The sequence below is a fragment of the Salvelinus alpinus genome, chromosome 3 (genome assembly GCF_045679555.1).
Source record: "Salvelinus alpinus chromosome 3, SLU_Salpinus.1, whole genome shotgun sequence".
Classification (NCBI taxonomy): domain Eukaryota; kingdom Metazoa; phylum Chordata; class Actinopteri; order Salmoniformes; family Salmonidae; genus Salvelinus; species Salvelinus alpinus.
Window position 1 is genome coordinate 110,595,835 of NC_092088.1, and position 22,998 is coordinate 110,618,832.

Below are 22,998 nucleotides of genomic sequence, written 5' to 3' on the forward strand. Positions count from 1 at the left end.
TTATGAAAGAAAGCACTTTTTCCACCCGGTTTCAAACCAGGGACCTTTCGCGTGTTAAGCGAACGTGATAACCACTACACTACAGAAACTGCTGCATGTGATTTTTGCAAGGACTAAACCAAATTTGACTGATATTCACTGCATGTCTTTGAATTTCCAAAATAAGGCATTTATGAAAGCAACTATTCACTGTTATAAATACAGTTCTTACTGAATGTGTCAAAGAGCACTGTTTCCACCCGGTTTCGAACCGGGGACCTTTCGCGTGTGAAGCGAATGTGATAACCACTACACTACTGAAACTGCTGCATGTCGTTTTTGCAAGGACTAAACCAAATTTTACTGATATTCACTGCATGTATTTGAATTTCCAAAATAAGGCATTTATGAAAGAATGCACTGTTTCCACCCGGTTTCGAACCGGGGACCTTTCGCGTGTTAAGCTAACGTGATAACCACTACACTACAGAAACTGCTGCATGTGATTTTTGCAAGGACTAAACCAAATTTTACTGATATTCACTGCATGTATTTGAATTTCCAAAATATTATTATCTGTTATAAATACAGTTCTTACTGAATGTGTCAAAGAGCACTGTTCCCACCCGGTTTCGAACCGGGGACCTTTCGCGTGTGAAGCGAATGTGATAACCACTACACTACAGAAACTGCTGCATGTGATTTTTGCAAGGACTAAACCAAATTTTACTGATATTCACTGCATGTATTTGAATTTCCAAAATATTATTATCTGTTATAAATACAGTTCTTACTGAATGTGTCAAAGAGCACTGTTTCCACCCGGTTTCGAACCGGGGACCTTTCGCGTGTGAAGCGAATGTGATAACCACTACACTACAGAAACTACTGCATGTGATTTTTGCAAGGACTAAACCAAATTTTACTGCTATTCATTGCATGTCTTTGAATTTCCAAAATAAGGCATTTATGAAAGCAACTATTCACTGTTATAAATACAGTTCTTACTGAATGTGTCAAAGAGCATTTTTTCCACCCGGTTTCGAACCGGGGACCTTTCGCGTGTAAAGCGAAGGGGATAACCACTACACTACAGAAACTGCCCCATGTGATTTTTGCAAGGACTAAACCAAATTTTACTGCTATTCACTGCATGTATTTGAATTTCCAAAATATTATTATCTGTTATAAATACAGTTCTTACTGAATGTGTCAAAGAGCACTGTTTCCACCCGGTTTCGAACCGGGGACCTTTCGCGTGTGAAGCGAATGTGATAACCACTACATTACAGAAATCGCTGCATGTGGTTTTTGCAAGGACTAAACCAAATTTTACTGATATTCACTGCATGTATTTGAATTTCCAATATAAGGCATTTATGAAAGAAAGCACTTTTTCCACCCGGTTTCAAACCAGGGACCTTTCGCGTGTTAAGCGAACGTGATAACCACTACACTACAGAAACTGCCGCATGTGATTTTTGCAAGGACTAAACCAAATTTTACTGATATTCACATCATTTATTTGAATTTCCAAAATAAGGCATTTATGAAAGCAACTATTTACTGTTATAAATACAGTTCTTACTGAATGTGTCAAAGAGCACTGTTTCCACCCGGTTTCGAACCAGGGACCTTTCGCGTGTTAAGCGAACGTGATAACCACTACACTACAGAAACTGCTTCATGTGGTTTTTGCAAGGACTAAACCAAATTTTACTGATATTCACTGCATGTGTTTGAATTTCCAAAATAAGGCATTTATGAAAGAAAGCACTTTTTCCACCCGGTTTCAAACCAGGGACCTTTCGCGTGTTAAGCGAACGTGATAACCACTACACTACAGAAACTGCTGCATGTGATTTTTGCAAGGACTAAACCAAATTTGACTGATATTCACTGCATGTCTTTGAATTTCCAAAATAAGGCATTTATGAAAGCAACTATTCACTGTTATAAATACAGTTCTTACTGAATGTGTCAAAGAGCACTGTTCCCACCCGGTTTCGAACCGGGGACCTTTCGCGTGTGAAGCGAATGTGATAACCACTACAGTACAGAAACTACTGCATGTGATTTTTGCAAGGACTAAACCAAATTTTACTGATATTCATTGCATGTCTTTGAATTTCCAAAATAAGGCATTTATGAAAACAACTATTCACTGTTATAAATAAAGTTCTTACTGAATGTGTCAAAGAGCATTTGCTCCACCCGGTTTCGAACCGGGGACCTTTCGCGTGTAAAGCGAACGTGATAACCACTACACTACAGAAACTGCCGCATGTGATTTTTGCAAGGACTAAACCAAATTTGACTGATATTCACTGCATGTCTTTGAATTTCCAAAATAAGGCATTTATGAAAGCAACTATTCACTGTTATAAATACAGTTCTTACTGAATGTGTCAAAGAGCACTGTTTCCACCCGGTTTCGAACCGGGGACCTTTCGCGTGTGAAGCGAATGTGATAACCACTACACTACTGAAACTGCTGCATGTCGTTTTTGCAAGGACTAAACCAAATTTTACTGATATTCACTGCATGTATTTGAATTTCCAAAATAAGGCATTTATGAAAGAATGCACTGTTTCCACCCGGTTTCGAACCGGGGACCTTTCGCGTGTTAAGCTAACGTGATAACCACTACACTACAGAAACTGCTGCATGTGATTTTTGCAAGGACTAAACCAAATTTTACTGATATTCACTGCATGTATTTGAATTTCCAAAATATTATTATCTGTTATAAATACAGTTCTTACTGAATGTGTCAAAGAGCACTGTTCCCACCCGGTTTCGAACCGGGGACCTTTCGCGTGTGAAGCGAATGTGATAACCACTACAGTACAGAAACTACTGCATGTGATTTTTGCAAGGACTAAACCAAATTTTACTGATATTCATTGCATGTCTTTGAATTTCCAAAATAAGGCATTTATGAAAACAACTATTCACTGTTATAAATACAGTTCTTACTGAATGTGTCAAAGAGCATTTGCTCCACGCGGTTTCGAACCGGGGACCTTTCGCGTGTAAAGCGAACGTGATAACCACTACACTACAGAAACTGCCGCATGTGATTTTTGCAAGGACTAAACCAAATTTTACTGCTATTCACTGCATGTATTTGAATTTCCAAAATATTATTATCTGTTATAAATACAGTTCTTACTGAATGTGTCAAAGAGCACTGTTTCCACCCGGTTTCGAACCGGGGACCTTTCGCGTGTGAAGCGAATGTGATAACCACTACACTACAGAAACTGCTGCATGTGGTTTTTGCAAGGACTAAACCAAATTTTACTGATATTCACATCATTTATTTGAATTTCCATAATAAGGCATTTATGAAAGCAACTATTTACTGTTATACATACAGTTCTTACTGAATGTGTCAAAGAGCACTGTTTCCACCCGGTTTCGAACCGGGGACCTTTCGCGTGTGAGGCGAACGTGATAACCACTACACTACAGAAACTACTGCATGTGATTTTTGCAAGGACTAAACCAAATTTTACTGATATTCACATCATTTATTTGAATTTCCAAAATAAGGCATTTATGAAAGCAACTATTTACTGTTATAAATACAGTTCTTACTGAATGTGTCAAAGAGCACTGTTTCCACCCGGTTTCGAACCGGGGACCTTTCGCGTGTGAAGCGAATGTGATAACCACTACACTACAGAAACTGCTTCATGTGATTTTTGCAAGGACTAAACCAAATTTTACTGATATTCACTGCATGTATTTGAATTTCCAAAATAAGGCATTTATGAAAGAAAGCACTTTTTCCACCCGGTTTCAAACCAGGGACCTTTCGCGTGTTAAGCGAACGTGATAACCACTTCACTACAGAAACTGCTGCATGTGATTTTTGCAAGGACTAAACCAAATTTCACTGATATTCACTGCATGTCTTTGAATTTCCAAAATAAGGCATTTATGAAAGCAACTATTCACTGTTATAAATACAGTTCTTACTGAATGTGTCAATGAGCAGTGTTTCCACCCTGTTTTGAACCGAGGACCTTTCGCGTGTGAAGCATATGTGATAACCACTACACTACAGAAACTGCTGTATGTAGTTTTTGCAAGGTCTAAACCAAATTTTACTGATATTCACTGCATGTCTTTGAATTTCCAAAATAAGGCATTTATGAAAGCAACTATTCACTGTTATAAATACAGTTCTTACTGAATGTGTCAAAGAGCACTGTTTCCACCCGTTTTCGAACCGGGGACCTTTCGCGTGTTAAGCGAACGTGATAACCACTACACTACAGAAACTACTGCATGTGATTTTTGCAAGGACTAAACCAAATTTTACTGATATTCACTGCATGTATTTGAATTTCCAAAATAAGGCATTTATGAAAGAATGCACTGTTTCCACCCGGTTTCGAACCGGGGACCTTTCGCGTGTGAAGCAAACGTGATAACCACTACACTACAGAAACTGCTGCATGTGATTTTTGCAAGGACTAAACCAAATTTTACTGATATTCACTGCATGTCTTTGAATTTCCAAAATAAGGCATTTATGAAAGCAACTATTCACTGTTATAAATACAGTTCTTACTGAATGTGTCAAAGAGCACTGTTTCCACCCGTTTTCGAACCGGGGACCTTTCGCATGTTAAGCGAACGTGATAACCACTACACTACAGAAACTGCTGCATGTGCTTTTTGCAAGGACTAAACCAAATTTTACTGATATTCACTGCATGTATTTGAATTTCCAAAATAAGGCATTTACGAAAGAATGCACTGTTTCCACCCGTTTTCGAACCGGGGACCTTTCGCGTGTTAAGCGAACGTGATAACCACTACACTACAGAAACTGCTGCATGTGTTTTTTGCAAGGACTAAACCAAATTTTACTGATATTCACTGCATGTCTTTGAATTTCCAAAATAAGGCAATTATGAAAGCAACTATTCACTGTTATAAATACAGTTCTTACAGAATGTGTCAAAGAGCACTGTTTCCACCCGGTTTCGAACCGGGGACCTTTCGCGTGGTAAGCGAACGTGATAACCACTACACTACAGAAACTGCTGCATGTTTTACTGATATTCACATCATTTATTTGAATTTCCAAAATAAGGCATTTATGAAAGCAACTATTCACTGTTATAAATACAGTTCTTACTGAATGTGTCAAAGAGCACTGTTCCCACCCGGTTTCGAACCGGGGACCTTTCGCGTGTGAAGCGAATGTGATAACCACTACACTACAGAAACTACTGCATGTGATTTTTGCAAGGACTAAACCAAATTTTACTGATATTCACATCATTTATTTGAATTTCCAAAAGTAAGGCAATTATGATGCAACTATTCACTGTTATAAATACAGTTCTTACTGAATGTGTCAAAGAGCACTGTTTCCACCCGGTTTCGAACCGGGGACCTTTCGCGTGTGAAGCGAATGTGATAACCACTACACTACTGAAACTGCTGCATGTCGTTTTTGCAAGGACTAAACCAAATTTTACTGATATTCACTGCATGTATTTGAATTTCCAAAATATTATTATCTGTTATAAATACAGTTCTTACTGAATGCGTCAAAGAGCACTGTTTCCACCCGGTTTCGAACCGGGGACCTTTCGCGTGTGAAGCGAATGTGATAACCACTACACTACTGAAACTGCTGCATGTCGTTTTTGCAAGGACTAAACCAAATTTTACTGATATTCACTGCATGTATTTGAATTTCCAAAATAAGGCATTTATGAAAGAATGCACGGTTTCCACCCGGTTTCGAACCGGGGACCTTTCGCATGTTAAGCTAACGTGATAACCACTACACTACAGAAACTGCTGCATGTGATTTTTGCAAGGACTAAACCAAATTTTACTGATATTCACTGCATGTATTTGAATTTCCAGAATATTATTATCTGTTATAAATACAGTTCTTACTGAATGTGTCAAAGAGCACTGTTCCCACCCGGTTTCGAACCGGGGACCTTTCGCGTGTGAAGCGAATGTGATAACCACTACACTACAGAAACTACTGCATGTGATTTTTGCAAGGACTAAACCAAATTTTACTGATATTCATTGCATGTCTTTGAATTTCCAAAATAAGGCATTTATGAAAGCAACTATTCACTGTTATAAATACAGTTCTTACTGAATGTGTCAATGAGCACTGTTTCCACCCTGTTTTGAACCGAGGACCTTTCGCGTGTGAAGCATATGTGATAACCACTACACTACAGAAACTGCTGCATGTAGTTTTTGCAAGGTCTAAACCAAATTTTACTGATATTCACTGCATGTCTTTGAATTTCCAAAATAAGGCATTTATGAAAGCAACTATTTACTGTTATAAATACAGTTCTTACTGAATGTGTCAAAGAGCACTGTTTCCACCCGGTTTCGAACCGGGGACCTTTCGCGTGTTAAGCGAACGTGATAACCACTACACTACAGAAACTGCTGCATGTTTTACTGATATTCACATCATTTATTTGAATTTCCAAAATAAGGCATTTATGAAAGCAACTATTCACTGTTATAAATACAGTTCTTACTGAATGTGTCAAAGAGCACTGTTCCCACCCGGTTTCGAACCGGGGACCTTTCGCGTGTGAAGCGAATGTGATAACCACTACACTACAGAAACTGCTGCATGTGATTTTTGCAAGGACTAAACCAAATTTTACTGATATTCACTGCATGTATTTGAATTTCCAAAATAAGGCATTTATGAAAGAAAGCACTTTTTCCACCCGGTTTCAAACCAGGGACCTTTCGCGTGTTAAGCGAACGTGATAACCACTTCACTACAGAAACTGCTGCATGTGATTTTTGCAAGGACTAAACCAAATTTTACTGATATTCACTGCATGTCTTTGAATTTCCAAAATAAGGCATTTATGAAAGCAACTATTCACTGTTATAAATACAGTTCTTACTGAATGTGTCAATGAGCACTGTTTCCACCCTGTTTTGAACCGAGGACCTTTCGCGTGTGAAGCATATGTGATAACCACTACACTACAGAAACTGCTGCATGTAGTTTTTGCAAGGTCTAAACCAAATTTTACTGATATTCACTGCATGTCTTTGAATTTCCAAAATAAGGCATTTATGAAAGCAACTATTCACTGTTATAAATACAGTTCTTACTGAATGTGTCAAAGAGCACTGTTTCCACCCGGTTTCGAACCGGGGACCTTTCGCGTGGAAAGCGAACGTGATAACCACTACACTACAGAAACTGCCGCATCTGATTTTTGCAAGCACTAAACCAAATTTTACTGCTATTCACTGCATGTATTTGAATTTCCAAAATATTATTATCTGTTATAAATACAGTTCTTACTGAATGTGTCAAAGAGCACTGTTCCCACCCGGTTTCGAACCGGGGACCTTTCGCGTGTGAAGCGAATGTGATAACCACTACACTACAGAAACTGCTTCATGTGATTTTTGCAAGGACTAAACCAAATTTTACTGATATTCACTGCATGTATTTGAATTTCCAAAATAAGGCATTTATGAAAGAAAGCACTTTTTCCACCCGGTTTCAAACCAGGGACCTTTCGCGTGTTAAGCGAACGTGATAACCACTTCACTACAGAAACTGCTGCATGTGATTTTTGCAAGGACTAAACCAAATTTTACTGATATTCACTGCATGTCTTTGAATTTCCAAAATAAGGCATTTATGAAAGCAACTATTCACTGTTATAAATACAGTTCTTACTGAATGTGTCAATGAGCACTGTTTCCACCCTGTTTTGAACCGAGGACCTTTCGCGTGTGAAGCATATGTGATAACCACTACACTACAGAAACTGCTGCATGTGTTTTTTGCAAGGACTAAACCAAATTTTACTGATATTCACTGCATGTATTTGAATTTCCAAAATAAGGCATTTATGAAAGAAAGCACTTTTTCCACCCGGTTTCAAACCAGGGACCTTTCGCGTGTTAAGCGAACGTGATAACCACTACACTACAGAAACTGCTGCATGTGATTTTTGCAAGGACTAAACCAAATTTTACTGATATTCACTGCATGTCTTTGAATTTCCAAAATAAGGCATTTATGAAAGCAACTATTCACTGTTATAAATACAGTTCTTTCTGAATGTGTCAAAGAGCACTGTTTCCACCCGGTTTCGAACCGGGGACCTTTCGCGTGTAAAGCGAACGTGATAACCACTACACTACAGAAACTACCGCATGGGATTTTTGCAAGTACTAAACCAAATTTTACTGCTATTCACTGCATGTATTTGAATTTCCAAAATATTATTATCTGTTATATTTATGAAAGCAACTATTCACTGTTATAAATACAGTTCTTACTGAAAGTGTCAAAGAGCACTGTTTCCACCCGGTTTCAAACCGGGGACCTTTCGCGTGTGAAGCTAATGTGATAACCACTACACTACAGAAACTGCTGCATGTGGCTTTTGCAAGGACTAAACCAAATTTTACTGATATTCACATCATTTATTTGAATTTCCAAAATAAGGCATTTATGAAAGCAACTATTTACTGTTATAAATACAGTTCTTACTGAATGTGTCAAAGAGCACTGTTTCCACCCGGTTTCGAACCGGGGACCTTTCGCCTGTGAAGCGAACGTGATAACCACTACACTACAGAAACTACTGCATGAGATTTTTGCAAGGACTAAACCAAATTTTACTGATATTCACATCATTTATTTGAATTTCCAAAATAAGGCATTTATGAAAGCAACTATTTACTGTTATAAATACAGTTCTTACTGAATGTGTCAAAGAGCACTGTTTCCACCCGGTTTCGAATCGGGGACCTTTCGCGTGTGAAGTGAATGTGATAACCACTACACTACTGAAACTGCTGCATGTCGTTTTTGCAAGGACTAAACCAAATTTTACTGATATTCACTGCATGTATTTGAATTTCCAAAATAAGGCATTTATGAAAGAATGCACTGTTTCCACCCGGTTTCGAACCGGGGACCTTTCGCGTGTGAAGCAAACGTGATAACCACTACACTACAGAAACTGCTGCATGTGATTTTTGCAAGGACTAAACCAAATTTTACTGATATTCACTGCATGTCTTTGAATTTCCAAAATAAGGCATTTATGAAAGCAACTATTCACTGTTATAAATACAGTTCTTACTGAATGTGTCAAAGAGCACTGTTTCCACCCGTTTTCGAACCGGGGACCTTTCGCATGTTAAGCGAACGTGATAACCACTACACTACAGAAACTGCTGCATGTGCTTTTTGCAAGGACTAAACCAAATTTTACTGATATTCACTGCATGTATTTGAATTTCCAAAATAAGGCATTTACGAAAGAATGCACTGTTTCCACCCGTTTTCGAACCGGGGACCTTTCGCGTGTTAAGCGAACGTGATAACCACTACACTACAGAAACTGCTGCATGTGATTTTTGCAAGGACTAAACCAAATTTTACTGATATTCACTGCATGTCTTTGAATTTCCAAAATAAGGCAATTATGAAAGCAACTATTCACTGTTATAAATACAGTTCTTACAGAATGTGTCAAAGAGCACTGTTTCCACCCGGTTTCGAAACGGGGACCTTTCGCGTGGTAAGCGAACGTGATAACCACTACACTACAGAAACTGCTGCATGTTTTACTGATATTCACATCATTTATTTGAATTTCCAAAATAAGGCATTTATGAAAGCAACTATTCACTGTTATAAATACAGTTCTTACTGAATGTGTCAAAGAGCACTGTTCCCACCCGGTTTCGAACCGGGGACCTTTCGCGTGTGAAGCACATGTGATAACCACTACACTACAGAAACTGCTGCATGTGATTTTTGCAAGGACTAAACCAAATTTTACTGATATTCACTGCATGTATTTGAATTTCCAAAATATTATTATCTGTTATAAATACAGTTCTTACTGAATGTGTCAAAGAGCACTGTTCCCACCCGGATTCGAACCGGGGACCTTTCGCGTGTGAAGCGAATGTGATAACCACTACACTACAGAAACTACTGCATGTGATTTTTGCAAGGACTAAACCAAATTTTACTGATATTCATTGCATGTCTTTGAATTTCCAAAATAAGGCATTTATGAAAGCAACTATTCACTGTTATAAATACAGTTCTTACTGAATGTGTCAAAGAGCATTTGCTCCACCCTGTTTCGAACCGGGGACCTTTCGCGTGTAAAGCGAAGGTGATAACCACTACACTACAGAAACTGCCGCATGTGATTTTTGCAAGGACTAAACCAAATTTTACTGCTATTCACTGCATGTATTTGAATTTCCAAAATATTATTATCTGTTATAAATACAGTTCTTACCGAATGTGTCAAAGAGCACTGTTTCCACCCGGTTTCGAACCGGGGACCTTTCGCGTGTGAAGCGAATGTGATAACCACTACATTACAGAAATCGCTGCATGTGGTTTTTGCAAGGACTAAACCAAATTTTACTGATATTCACTGCATGTATTTGAATTTCCAATATAAGGCATTTATGAAAGAAAGCACTTTTTCCACCCGGTTTCAAACCAGGGACCTTTCGCGTGTTAAGCGAACGTGATAACCACTACACTACAGAAACTGCCGCATGTGATTTTTGCAAGGACTAAACCAAATTTTACTGATATTCACATCATTTATTTGAATTTCCAAAATAAGGCATTTATGAAAGCAACTATTTACTGTTATAAATACAGTTCTTACTGAATGTGTCAAAGAGCACTGTTTCCACCCGGTTTCGAACCAGGGACCTTTCGCGTGTTAAGCGAACGTGATAACCACTACACTACAGAAACTGCTTCATGTGGTTTTTGCAAGGACTAAACCAAATTTTACTGATATTCACTGCATGTGTTTGAATTTCCAAAATAAGGCATTTATGAAAGAAAGCACTTTTTCCACCCGGTTTCAAACCAGGGACCTTTCGCGTGTTAAGCGAACGTGATAACCACTACACTACAGAAACTGCTGCATGGGATTTTTGCAAGGACTAAACCAAATTTGACTGATATTCACTGCATGTCTTTGAATTTCCAAAATAAGGCATTTATGAAAGCAACTATTCACTGTTATAAATACAGTTCTTACTGAATGTGTCAAAGAGCACTGTTTCCACCCGGTTTCGAACCGGGGACCTTTCGCGTGTGAAGCGAATGTGATAACCACTACACTACTGAAACTGCTGCATGTCGTTTTTGCAAGGACTAAACCAAATTTTACTGATATTCACTGCATGTATTTGAATTTCCAAAATAAGGCATTTATGAAAGAATGCACTGTTTCCACCCGGTTTCGAACCGGGGACCTTTCGCGTGTTAAGCTAACGTGATAACCACTACACTACAGAAACTGCTGCATGTGATTTTTGCAAGGACTAAACCAAATTTTACTGATATTCACTGCATGTATTTGAATTTCCAAAATATTATTATCTGTTATAAATACAGTTCTTACTGAATGTGTCAAAGAGCACTGTTCCCACCCGGTTTCGAACCGGGGACCTTTCGCGTGTGAAGCGAATGTGATAACCACTACAGTACAGAAACTACTGCATGTGATTTTTGCAAGGACTAAACCAAATTTTACTGATATTCATTGCATGTCTTTGAATTTCCAAAATAAGGCATTTATGAAAACAACTATTCACTGTTATAAATACAGTTCTTACTGAATGTGTCAAAGAGCATTTGCTCCACCCGGTTTCGAACCGGGGACCTTTCGCGTGTAAAGCGAACGTGATAACCACTACACTACAGAAACTGCCGCATGTGATTTTTGCAAGGACTAAACCAAATTTTACTGCTATTCACTGCATGTATTTGAATTTCCAAAATATTATTATCTGTTATAAATACAGTTCTTACTGAATGTGTCAAAGAGCACTGTTTCCACCCGGTTTCGAACCGGGGACCTTTCGCGTGTGAAGCGAATGTGATAACCACTACACTACAGAAACTGCTGCATGTGGTTTTTGCAAGGACTAAACCAAATTTTACTGATATTCACATCATTTATTTGAATTTCCATAATAAGGCGTTTATGAAAGCAACTATTTACTGTTATACATACAGTTCTTACTGAATGTGTCAAAGAGCACTGTTTCCACCCGGTTTCGAACCGGGGACCTTTCGCGTGTGAGGCGAACGTGATAACCACTACACTACAGAAACTACTGCATGTGATTTTTGCAAGGACTAAACCAAATTTTACTGATATTCACATCATTTATTTGAATTTCCAAAATAAGGCATTTATGAAAGCAACTATTTACTGTTATAAATACAGTTCTTACTGAATGTGTCAAAGAGCACTGTTTCCACCCGGTTTCGAACCGGGGACCTTTCGCGTGTGAAGCGAACGTGATAACCACTACACTACAGAAACTGCTGCATGTTGTACTGATATTCACATCATTTATTTGAATTTCCAAAATAAGGCATTTATGAAAGCAACTATTCACTGTTATAAATACAGTTCTTACTGAATGTGTCAAAGAGCACTGTTTCCACCCGGTTTCGAACCGGGGACCTTTCGCGTGTAAAGCGAACGTGATAACCACTACACTACAGAAACTGCCGCATGTGATTTTTGCAAGTACTAAACCAAATTTTACTGCTATTCACTGCATGTATTTGAATTTCCAAAATATTATTATCTGTTATAAATACAGTTCTTACTGAATGTGTCAAAGAGCACTGTTCCCACCCGGTTTCGAACCGGGGACCTTTCGCGTGTGAAGCGAATGTGATAACCACTACACTACAGAAACTGCTTCATGTGATTTTTGCAAGGACTAAACCAAATTTTACTGATATTCACTGCATGTATTTGAATTTCCAAAATAAGGCATTTATGAAAGAAAGCACTTTTTCCACCCGGTTTCAAACCAGGGACCTTTCGCGTGTTAAGCGAACGTGATAACCACTTCACTACAGAAACTGCTGCATGTGATTTTTGCAAGGACTAAACCAAATTTCACTGATATTCACTGCATGTCTTTGAATTTCCAAAATAAGGCATTTATGAAAGCAACTATTCACTGTTATAAATACAGTTCTTACTGAATGTGTCAATGAGCAGTGTTTCCACCCTGTTTTGAACCGAGGACCTTTCGCGTGTGAAGCATATGTGATAACCACTACACTACAGAAACTGCTGTATGTAGTTTTTGCAAGGTCTAAACCAAATTTTACTGATATTCACTGCATGTCTTTGAATTTCCAAAATAAGGCATTTATGAAAGCAACTATTCACTGTTATAAATACAGTTCTTACTGAATGTGTCAAAGAGCACTGTTTCCACCCGTTTTCGAACCGGGGACCTTTCGCGTGTTAAGCGAACGTGATAACCACTACACTACAGAAAATGCTGCATGTGGTTTTTGCAAGGACTAAACCAAATTTTACTGATATTCACTGCATGTCTTTGAATTTCCAAAATAAGGCATTTATGAAAGCAACTATTCACTGTTATAAATACAGTTCTTTCTGAATGTGTCAAAGAGCACTGTTTCCACCCGGTTTCGAACCGGGGACCTTTCGAGTGTAAAGCAAACGTGATAACCACTACACTACAGAAACTACCGCATGGGATTTTTGCAAGTACTAAACCAAATTTTACTGCTATTCACTGCATGTATTTGAATTTCCAAAATATTATTATCTGTTATATTTATGAAAGCAACTATTCACTGTTATAAATACAGTTCTTACTGAATGTGTCAAAGAGCACTGTTTCCACCCGGTTTCAAACCGGGGACCTTTCGCGTGTGAAGCGAATGTGATAACCACTACACTACAGAAACTGCTGCATGTGGTTTTTGCAAGGACTAAACCAAATTTTACTGATATTCACATCATTTATTTGAATTTCCAAAATAAGGCATTTATGAAAGCAACTATTTACTGTTATAAATACAGTTCTTACTGAATGTGTCAAAGAGCACTGTTTCCACCCGGTTTCGAACCGGGGACCTTTCGCCTGTGAAGCGAGCGTGATAACCACTACACTACAGAAACTACTGCATGTGATTTTTGCAAGGACTAAACCAAATTTTACTGATATTCACATCATTTATTTGAATTTCCAAAATAAGGCATTTATGAAAGCAACTATTTACTGTTATAAATACAGTTCTTACTGAATGTGTCAAAGAGCACTGTTTCCACCTGGTTTCGAACCGGGGACCTTTCGCGTGTGAAGTGAATGTGATAACCACTACACTACTGAAACTGCTGCATGTCGTTTTTGCAAGGACTAAACCAAATTTGACTGATATTCACTGCATGTATTTGAATTTCCAAAATAAGGCATTTATGAAAGAATGCACTGTTACCACCCGGTTTCGAACCGGGGACCTTTCGCGTGTGAAGCAAACGTGATAACCACTACACTACAGAAACTGCTGCATGTGATTTTTGCAAGGACTAAACCAAATTTTACTGATATTCACTGCATGTCTTTGAATTTCCAAAATAAGGCATTTATGAAAGCAACTATTCACTGTTATAAATACAGTTCTTACTGAATGTGTCAAAGAGCACTGTTTCCACCCGTTTTCGAACCGGGGACCTTTCGCATGTTAAGCGAACGTGATAACCACTACACTACAGAAACTGCTGCATGTGCATTTTGCAAGGACTAAACCAAATTTTACTGATATTCACTGCATGTATTTGAATTTCCAAAATAAGGCATTTACGAAAGAATGCACTGTTTCCACCCGGTTTCGAACCGGGGACCTTTCGCGTGTAAAGCGAACGTGATAACCACTACACTACAGAAACTGCCGCATGTGATTTTTGCAAGGACTAAACCAAATTTTACTGCTATTCACTGCATGTATTTGAATTTCCAAAATATTATTATCTGTTATAAATACAGTTCTTACTGAATGTGTCAAAGAGCACTGTTTCCACCCGGTTTCAAACCGGGGACCTTTCGCGTGTGAAGCGAATGTGATAACCACTACACTACAGAAACTGCTGCATGTGGTTTTTGCAAGGACTAAACCAAATTTTACTGATATTCACATCATTTATTTGAATTTCCATAATAAGGCATTTATGAAAGCAACTATTTACTGTTATACATACAGTTCTTACTGAATGTGTCAAAGAGCACTGTTTCCACCCGGTTTCGAACCGGGGACCTTTCGCGTGTGAGGCGAACGTGATAACCACTACACTACAGAAACTACTGCATGTGATTTTTGCAAGGACTAAACCAAATTTTACTGATATTCACATCATTTATTTGAATTTCCAAATTAAGGCATTTATGAAAGCAACTATTTACTGTTATAAATACAGTTCTTACTGAATGTGTCAAAGAGCACTGTTTCCACCCGGTTTCGAACCGGGGACCTTTTGCGTGTTAAGCGAACGTGATAACCACTACACTACAGAAACTGCTGCATGTTTTGCTGATATTCACATCATTTATTTGAATTTCCAAAATAAGGCATTTATGAAAGCAACTATTTACTGTTATAAATACAGTTCTTACTGAATGTGTCAAAGAGCACTGTTTCCACCCGGTTTCGAACCGGGGACCTTTCACGTGTGAAGCGAATGTGATAACCACTACACTACAGAAACTGCTTCATGTGATTTTTGCAAGGACTAAACCAAATTTCACTGCTATTCACTGCATGTCTTTGAATTTCCAAAATATTATTATCTGTTATAAATACAGTTCTTACTGAATGTGTCAAAGAGCACTGTTCCCACCCGGTTTCGAACCGGGGACCTTTCGCGTGTGAAGCGAATGTGATAACCACTACACTACAGAAACTGCTTCATGTGATTTTTGCAAGGACTAAACCAAATTTTACTGATATTCACTGCATGTATTTGAATTTCCAAAATAAGGCATTTATGAAAGAAAGCACTTTTTCCACCCGGTTTCAAACTAGGGACCTTTCGCGTGTTAAGCGAACGTGATAACCACTTCACTACAGAAACTGCTGCATGTGATTTTTGCAAGGACTAAACCAAATTTCACTGATATTCACTGCATGTCTTTGAATTTCCAAAATAAGGCATTTATGAAAGCAACTATTCACTGTTATAAATACAGTTCTTACTGAATGTGTCAATGAGCAGTGTTTCCACCCTGTTTTGAACCGAGGACCTTTCGCGTGTGAAGCATATGTGATAACCACTACACTACAGAAACTGCTGTATGTAGTTTTTGCAAGGTCTAAACCAAATTTTACTGATATTCACTGCATGTCTTTGAATTTCCAAAATAAGGCATTTATGAAAGCAACTATTCACTGTTATAAATACAGTTCTTACTGAATGTGTCAATGAGCAGTGTTTCCACCCTGTTTTGAACCGAGGACCTTTCGCGTGTGAAGCATATGTGATAACCACTACACTACAGAAACTGCTGTATGTAGTTTTTGCAAGGTCTAAACCAAATTTTACTGCTATTCACTGCATGTATTTGAATTTCCAAAATATTATTATCTGTTATATTTATGAAAGCAACTATTCACTGTTATAAATACAGTTCTTACTGAATGTGTCAAAGAGCATTGTTTCCACCCGGTTTCAAACCGGGGACCTTTCGCGTGTGAAGCGAATGTGATAACCACTACACTACAGAAACTGCTGCATGTGGTTTTTGCAAGGACTAAACCAAATTTTACTGATATTCACATCATTTATTTGAATTTCCAAAATAAGGCATTTATGAAAGCAACTATTTACTGTTATAAATACAGTTCTTACTGAATGTGTCAAAGAGCACTGTTTCCACCCGGTTTCGAACCGGGGACCTTTCGCCTGTGAAGCGAGCGTGATAACCACTACACTACAGAAACTACTGCATGTGATTTTTGCAAGGACTTATGAAAGCAACTATTCACTGTTATAAATACAGTTCTTACTGAATGTGTCAAAGAGCACTGTTTCCACCCGTTTTCGAACCGGGGACCTTTCGCATGTTAAGCGAACGTGATAACCACTACACTACAGAAACTGCTGCATGTGCTTTTTGCAAGGACTAAACCAAATTTTACTGATATTCACTGCATGTATTTGAATTTCCAAAATAAGGCATTTACGAAAGAATGCACTGTTTCCACCCGGTTTCGAACCGGGGACCTTTCGCGTGTTAAGCGAACGTGATAAACACTACACTACAGAAACTGCTGCATGTGATTTTTGCAAGGACTAAACCAAATTTTACTGATATTCACTGCATGTCTTTGAATTTCCAAAATAAGGCAATTATGAAAGCAACTATTCACTGTTATAAATACAGTTCTTACAGAATGTGTCAAAGAGCACTGTTCCCACCCGGTTTCGAACCGGGGACCTTTCGCGTGGTAAGCGAACGTGATAACCACTACACTACAGAAACTGCTGCATATTTTACTGATATTCACAAAATTTATTTGAATTTCCAAAATAAGGCATTTATGAAAGCAACTATTCACTGTTATAAATACAGTTCTTACTGAATGTGTCAAAGAGCACTGTTCCCACCCGGTTTCGAACCGGGGACCTTTCGCATGTGAAGCGAATGTGATAACCACTACACTACAGAAACTACTGCATGTGATTTTTGCAAGGACTAAACCAAATTTTACTGATATTCACATCATTTATTTGAATTTCCAAAATAAGGCATTTATGAAAGCAACTATTCACTGTTATAAATACAGTTCTTACTGAATGTGTCAAAGAGCACTGTTTCCACCCGGTTTCGAACCGGGGACCTTTCGCGTGTGAAGCGAATGTGATAACCACTACACTACTGAAACTGCTGCATGTCGTTTTTGCAAGGACTAAACCAAATTTTACTGATATTCACTGCATGTATTTGAATTTCCAAAATAAGGCATTTATGAAAGAATGCACTGTTTCCACCCGGTTCCGAACCGGGGACCTTTCGTGTGTAAAGCAAACGTGATAACCACTACACTACAGAAACTTCCGCATGTGATTTTTGCAAGGACTAAACCAAATTTTACTGCTATTCACTGCATGTATTTGAATTTCCAAAATATTATTATCTGTTATAAATACAGTTCTTACTGAATGTGTCAAAGAGCACTGTTTCCACCCGGTTTAGAACCGGGGACCTTTCGCGTGTGAAGCGAATGTGATAACCACTACACTACTGAAACTGCTGCATGTGGTTTTTGCAAGGACTAAACCAAATTTTACTGATATTCACTGCATGTATTTGAATTTCCAAAATAAGGCGTTTATGAAAGAATGTACTGTTTCCACCCGGTTTCGAACCGGGGACCTTTCGCGTGATTAGCGAACGTGATAACCACTACACTACAGAAACTGCTGCATGTGATTTTTGCAAGGACTAAACCAAATTTTACTGATATTCACTGCATGTATTTGAATTTCCAAAATATTATTATCTGTTATAAATACAGTTCTTACTGAATGTGTCAAAGAGCACTGTTCCCACCCGGTTTCGAACCGGGGACCTTTCGCGTGTGAAGCGAATGTGATAACCACTACACTACAGAAACTGCTGCATGTGATTTTTGCAAGGACTAAACCAAATTTTACTGATATTCACTGCATGTATTTGAATTTCCAAAATATTATTATCTGTTATAAATACAGTTCTTACTGAATGTGTCAAAGAGCACTGTTCCCACCGGTTTCGAACCGGGGACCTTTCGCGTGTGAAGCGAATGTGATAACCACTACACTACAGAAACTACTGCATGTGATTTTTGCAAGGACTAAACCAAATTTTTCTGATATTCATTGCATGTCTTTGAATTTCCAAAATAAGGCATTTATGAAAGCAACTATTCACTGTTATAAATACAGTTCTTACTGAATGTGTCAAAGAGCATTTGCTCCACCCGGTTTCGAACCGGGGACCTTTCGCTTGTAAAGCGAAGGTGATAAGCACTACACTACAGAAACTGCCGCATGTGATTTTTGCAAGGACTAAACCAAATTTTACTGCTATTCACTGCATGTATTTGAATTTCCAAAATAATATTATCTGTTATAAATACAGTTCTTACTGAATGTGTCAAAGAGCACTGTTTCCACCCGGTTTCGAACCGGGGACCTTTCGCGTGTGAAGCGAATGTGATAACCACTACATTACAGAAATCGCTGCATGTGGTTTTTGCAAGGACTAAACCAAATTTTACAGATATTCACTGCATGTATTTGAATTTCCAATATAAGGTATTTATGAAAGAAAGCACTTTTTCCACCCGGTTTCAAACCAGGGACCTTTCGCGTGTTAAGCGAACGTGATAACCACTACACTACAGAAACTGCCGCATGTTATTTTTGCAAGGACTAAACCAAATTTTACTGATATTCACATCATTTATTTGAATTTCCAAAATAAGGCATTTATGAAAGAAAGCACTTTTTCCACCCGGTTTCAAACCAGGGACCTTTCGCGTGTTAAGCGAACGTGATAACCACTACACTACAGAAACTGCCGCATGTAATTTTTGCAAGGACTAAACCAAATTTTACTGATATTCACATCATTTATTTGAATTTCCAAAATAAGGCATTTATGAAAGCAACTATTCACTGTTATAAATACAGTTCTTACTGAATTGGTCAAAGAGCACTGTTTCCACCCGGTTTCGAACCGGGGAACTTTCTGGTGTGAAGCGAATGTGACAACCACTACAATACAGAAATCGCTGCATTTGGTTTTTGCAAGGACTAAACCAAATTTTACTGATATTTACTGCATGTATTTGAATTTCCAATATAAGGCATTTATGAAAGAAAGCACTTTTTCCACCCGGTTTCAAACCAGGGACCTTTCGCGTGTTAAGCGAACGTGATAACCACTACACTACAGAAACTGCTGCATGTGATTTTTGCAAGGACTAAACCAAATTTGACTGATATTCACTGCATGTCTTTGAATTTCCAAAATAAGGCATTTATGAAAGCAACTATTCACTGTTATAAATACAGTTCTTACTGAATGTGTCAAAGAGCACTGTTTCCACCCGGTTTCGAACCGGGGACCTTTCGCGTGTGAAGCGAATGTGATAACCACTACACTACTGAAACTGCTGCATGTCATTTTTGCAAGGACTAAACCAAATTTTACTGATATTCACTGCATGTATTTGAATTTCCAAAATAAGGCATTTATGAAAGAATGCACTGTTTCCACCCGGTTTCGAACCGGGGACCTTTCGCGTGTTAAGCTAACGTGATAACCACTACACTACAGAAACTGCTGCATGTGATTTTTGCAAGGACTAAACCAAATTTTACTGATATTCACTGCATGTATTTGAATTTCCAAAATATTATTATCTGTTATAAATACAGTTCTTACTGAATGTGTCAAAGAGCACTGTTCCCACCCGGTTTCGAACCGGGAACCTTTCGCGTGTGAAGCGAATGTGATAACCACTACACTACAGAAACTACTGCATGTGATTTTTGCAAGGACTAAACCAAATTTTACTGATATTCATTGCATGTCTTTGAATTTCCAAAATAAGGCATTTATGAAAGCAACTATTCACTGTTATAAATACAGTTCTTACTGAATGTGTCAAAGAGCATTTGCTCCACCCGGTTTCGAACCGGGGACCTTTTGTGTGTAAAGCGAATGTGATAACCACTACACTACAGAAACTGCCGCATGTGATTTTTGCAAGGACTAAACCAAATTTTACTGCTATTCACTGCATGTATTTGAATTTCCAAAATATTATTATCTGTTATAAATACAGTTCTTACTGAATGTGTCAAAGAGCACTGTTTCCACCCGGTTTCGAACCGGGGACCTTTCGCGTGTGAAGCGAATGTGATAACCACTACATTACAGAAATCGCTGCATGTGGTTTTTGCAAGGACTAAACCAAATTTTACTGATATTCACTGCATGTATTTGAATTTCCAATATAAGGCATTTATGAAAGAAAGCACTTTTTCCACCCGGTTTCAAACCAGGGACCTTTCGCGTGTTAAACGAACGTGATAACCACTACACTACAGAAACTGCCGCATGTGATTTTTGCAAGGACTAAACCAAATTTTACTGATATTCACATCATTTATTTGAATTTCCAAAATAAGGCATTTATGAAAGCAACTATTTACTGTTATAAATACAGTTCTTACTGAATGTGTCAAAGAGCACTGTTTCCACCCGGTTTCGAACCGGGGACCTTTCGCGTGTTAAGCGAACGTGATAACCACTACACTACAGAAACTGCTTCATGTGGTTTTTGCAAGGACTAAACCAAATTTTACTGATATTCACTGCATGTATTTGAATTTCCAAAATAAGGCATTTATGAAAGAAAGCACTTTTTCCACCCGGTTTCAAACCAGGGACCTTTCGCGTGTTAAGCGAACGTGATAACCACTACACTACAGAAACTGCTGCATGTGATTTTTGCAAGGACTAAACCAAATTTTACTGCTATTCACTGCATGTATTTGAATTTCCAAAATATTATTATCTGTTATAAATACAGTTCTTACTGAATGTGTCAAAGAGCACTGTTTCCACCCGGTTTCGAACCAGGGACCTTTCGCGTGTGAAGCGAATGTGATAACCACTACACTACAGAACTGCTGCATGTGATTTTTGCAAGGACTAAACCAAATTTTACTGATATTCACATCATTTATTTGAATTTCCAAAATAAGGCATTTATGAAAGAATGCACTGTTTCCACCCGGTTTCGAACCGGGGACCTTTCGCGTGTTAAGCGAACGTGATAACCACTAAACTACAGAAACTGCTGCATGTGATTTTTGCAAGGACTAAACCAAATTTTACTGATATTCACATCATTTATTTGAATTTCCAAAATAAGGCATTTATGAAAGCAACTATTCACTGTTATAAATACAGTTCATACTGAATGTGTCAAAGAGCACTGTTTCCACCCGGTTTCGAACCGGGGACCTTTCGCGTGTAAAGCGAACGTGAAAACCACTACACTACAGAAACTGCCGCATGTGATTTTTGCAAGGACTAAACCAAATTTTACTGCTATTCACTGCATGTATTTGAATTTCCAAAATATTATTTTTCTCTGTTATAAATACAGTTCTTACTGAATGTGTCAAAGAGCACTGTTTCCACCCGGTTTCGAACCGGGGACCTTTCGCGTGTGAAGCGGATGTGATAACCACTACATTACAGAAATCGCTGCATGTGGTTTTTGCAAGGACTAAACCAAATTTTACTGATATTCACTGCATGTATTTGAATTTCCAATATAAGGCATTTATGAAAGAAAGCACTTTTTCCACCCGGTTTCAAACCAGGGACCTTTCGCGTGTTAAGCGAACGTGATAACCACTACACTACAGAAACTGCCGCATGTGATTTTTGCAAGGACTAAACCAAATTTGACTGATATTCACATCATTTATTTGAATTTCCAAAATAAAGCATTTATGAAAGCAACTATTCACTGTTATGAATACAGTTCTTACTGAATGTGTCAAAGAGCACTGTTTCCACCAGGTTTTGAACCGGGGACCTTTCGCGTGTTAAGCGAATGTGATAACCACTACACTACAGAAACTGCTGCATGTGGTTTTTGCAAGGATAAAACCAAATTTTACTGATATTCACATCATTTATTTGAATTTCCAAAATAAGGCATTTATGAAAGCAACTATTCACTGTTATAAATACAGTTCTTACTGAATGTGTCAAAGAGCACTGTTTCCACCCGGTTTCGAACTGGGGACCTTTCGCGTGTAAAGGGAACGTGATATCCACTACACTAGAGAAACTGCCGCATGTGATTTTTGCAAGGACTAAACCAAATTTTACTGCTATTCACTGCATGTATTTGAATTTCCATAATATTATTATTCTCTGTTATAAATACAGTTCTTACTGAATGTGTCAAAGAGCACTGTTTCCACCCGGTTTCGAACCGGGGACCTTTTGCTTGTGAAGCGAATGTGATAACCACTACACTACAGAAACTGCTGAATGTGGTTTTTGCAAGGACTAAACCAAATTTTACTGATATTCACTGC

At 38.2% G+C, this 22,998-nt stretch overlaps 19 non-coding genes across 19 annotated transcripts; all 19 read right to left on the bottom strand.

The window, feature by feature from the left end:
- Positions 1-792: 792 nt before the first annotated feature.
- On the bottom strand, positions 793-865 carry trnav-cac (transfer RNA valine (anticodon CAC)). The gene has a single exon. It is a non-coding gene; the product is annotated as a tRNA-Val (tRNA).
- Positions 866-3,174: 2,309 nt separating this feature from the next.
- trnav-cac (transfer RNA valine (anticodon CAC)) lies at positions 3,175-3,247 on the bottom strand. Its single transcript has one exon. It is a non-coding gene; the product is annotated as a tRNA-Val (tRNA).
- Positions 3,248-3,388: 141 nt separating this feature from the next.
- On the bottom strand, positions 3,389-3,461 carry trnav-cac (transfer RNA valine (anticodon CAC)). Its single transcript has one exon. It is a non-coding gene; the product is annotated as a tRNA-Val (tRNA).
- A 141-nt stretch (positions 3,462-3,602) lies between these two features.
- trnav-cac (transfer RNA valine (anticodon CAC)) lies at positions 3,603-3,675 on the bottom strand. Its single transcript has one exon. It is a non-coding gene; the product is annotated as a tRNA-Val (tRNA).
- A 1,293-nt stretch (positions 3,676-4,968) lies between these two features.
- Positions 4,969-5,041, bottom strand: trnag-acc (transfer RNA glycine (anticodon ACC)). Its single transcript has one exon. It is a non-coding gene; the product is annotated as a tRNA-Gly (tRNA).
- A 1,320-nt stretch (positions 5,042-6,361) lies between these two features.
- Positions 6,362-6,434, bottom strand: trnav-aac (transfer RNA valine (anticodon AAC)). Its single transcript has one exon. It is a non-coding gene; the product is annotated as a tRNA-Val (tRNA).
- A 714-nt stretch (positions 6,435-7,148) lies between these two features.
- trnag-ucc (transfer RNA glycine (anticodon UCC)) lies at positions 7,149-7,221 on the bottom strand. The gene has a single exon. It is a non-coding gene; the product is annotated as a tRNA-Gly (tRNA).
- An 891-nt stretch (positions 7,222-8,112) lies between these two features.
- On the bottom strand, positions 8,113-8,185 carry trnav-uac (transfer RNA valine (anticodon UAC)). The gene has a single exon. It is a non-coding gene; the product is annotated as a tRNA-Val (tRNA).
- A 1,347-nt stretch (positions 8,186-9,532) lies between these two features.
- Positions 9,533-9,605, bottom strand: trnag-acc (transfer RNA glycine (anticodon ACC)). The gene has a single exon. It is a non-coding gene; the product is annotated as a tRNA-Gly (tRNA).
- Positions 9,606-9,917: 312 nt separating this feature from the next.
- On the bottom strand, positions 9,918-9,990 carry trnav-cac (transfer RNA valine (anticodon CAC)). Its single transcript has one exon. It is a non-coding gene; the product is annotated as a tRNA-Val (tRNA).
- Positions 9,991-11,871: 1,881 nt separating this feature from the next.
- On the bottom strand, positions 11,872-11,944 carry trnav-cac (transfer RNA valine (anticodon CAC)). The gene has a single exon. It is a non-coding gene; the product is annotated as a tRNA-Val (tRNA).
- Positions 11,945-12,085: 141 nt separating this feature from the next.
- On the bottom strand, positions 12,086-12,158 carry trnav-cac (transfer RNA valine (anticodon CAC)). The gene has a single exon. It is a non-coding gene; the product is annotated as a tRNA-Val (tRNA).
- A 141-nt stretch (positions 12,159-12,299) lies between these two features.
- On the bottom strand, positions 12,300-12,372 carry trnav-cac (transfer RNA valine (anticodon CAC)). Its single transcript has one exon. It is a non-coding gene; the product is annotated as a tRNA-Val (tRNA).
- Positions 12,373-12,488: 116 nt separating this feature from the next.
- On the bottom strand, positions 12,489-12,561 carry trnav-uac (transfer RNA valine (anticodon UAC)). Its single transcript has one exon. It is a non-coding gene; the product is annotated as a tRNA-Val (tRNA).
- Positions 12,562-14,702: 2,141 nt separating this feature from the next.
- trnav-uac (transfer RNA valine (anticodon UAC)) lies at positions 14,703-14,775 on the bottom strand. The gene has a single exon. It is a non-coding gene; the product is annotated as a tRNA-Val (tRNA).
- A 337-nt stretch (positions 14,776-15,112) lies between these two features.
- trnav-cac (transfer RNA valine (anticodon CAC)) lies at positions 15,113-15,185 on the bottom strand. The gene has a single exon. It is a non-coding gene; the product is annotated as a tRNA-Val (tRNA).
- Positions 15,186-17,289: 2,104 nt separating this feature from the next.
- Positions 17,290-17,362, bottom strand: trnag-acc (transfer RNA glycine (anticodon ACC)). The gene has a single exon. It is a non-coding gene; the product is annotated as a tRNA-Gly (tRNA).
- Positions 17,363-18,228: 866 nt separating this feature from the next.
- On the bottom strand, positions 18,229-18,301 carry trnad-auc (transfer RNA aspartic acid (anticodon AUC)). The gene has a single exon. It is a non-coding gene; the product is annotated as a tRNA-Asp (tRNA).
- A 2,826-nt stretch (positions 18,302-21,127) lies between these two features.
- Positions 21,128-21,200, bottom strand: trnav-aac (transfer RNA valine (anticodon AAC)). Its single transcript has one exon. It is a non-coding gene; the product is annotated as a tRNA-Val (tRNA).
- Between the last annotated feature and the right edge of the window lie 1,798 nt (positions 21,201-22,998).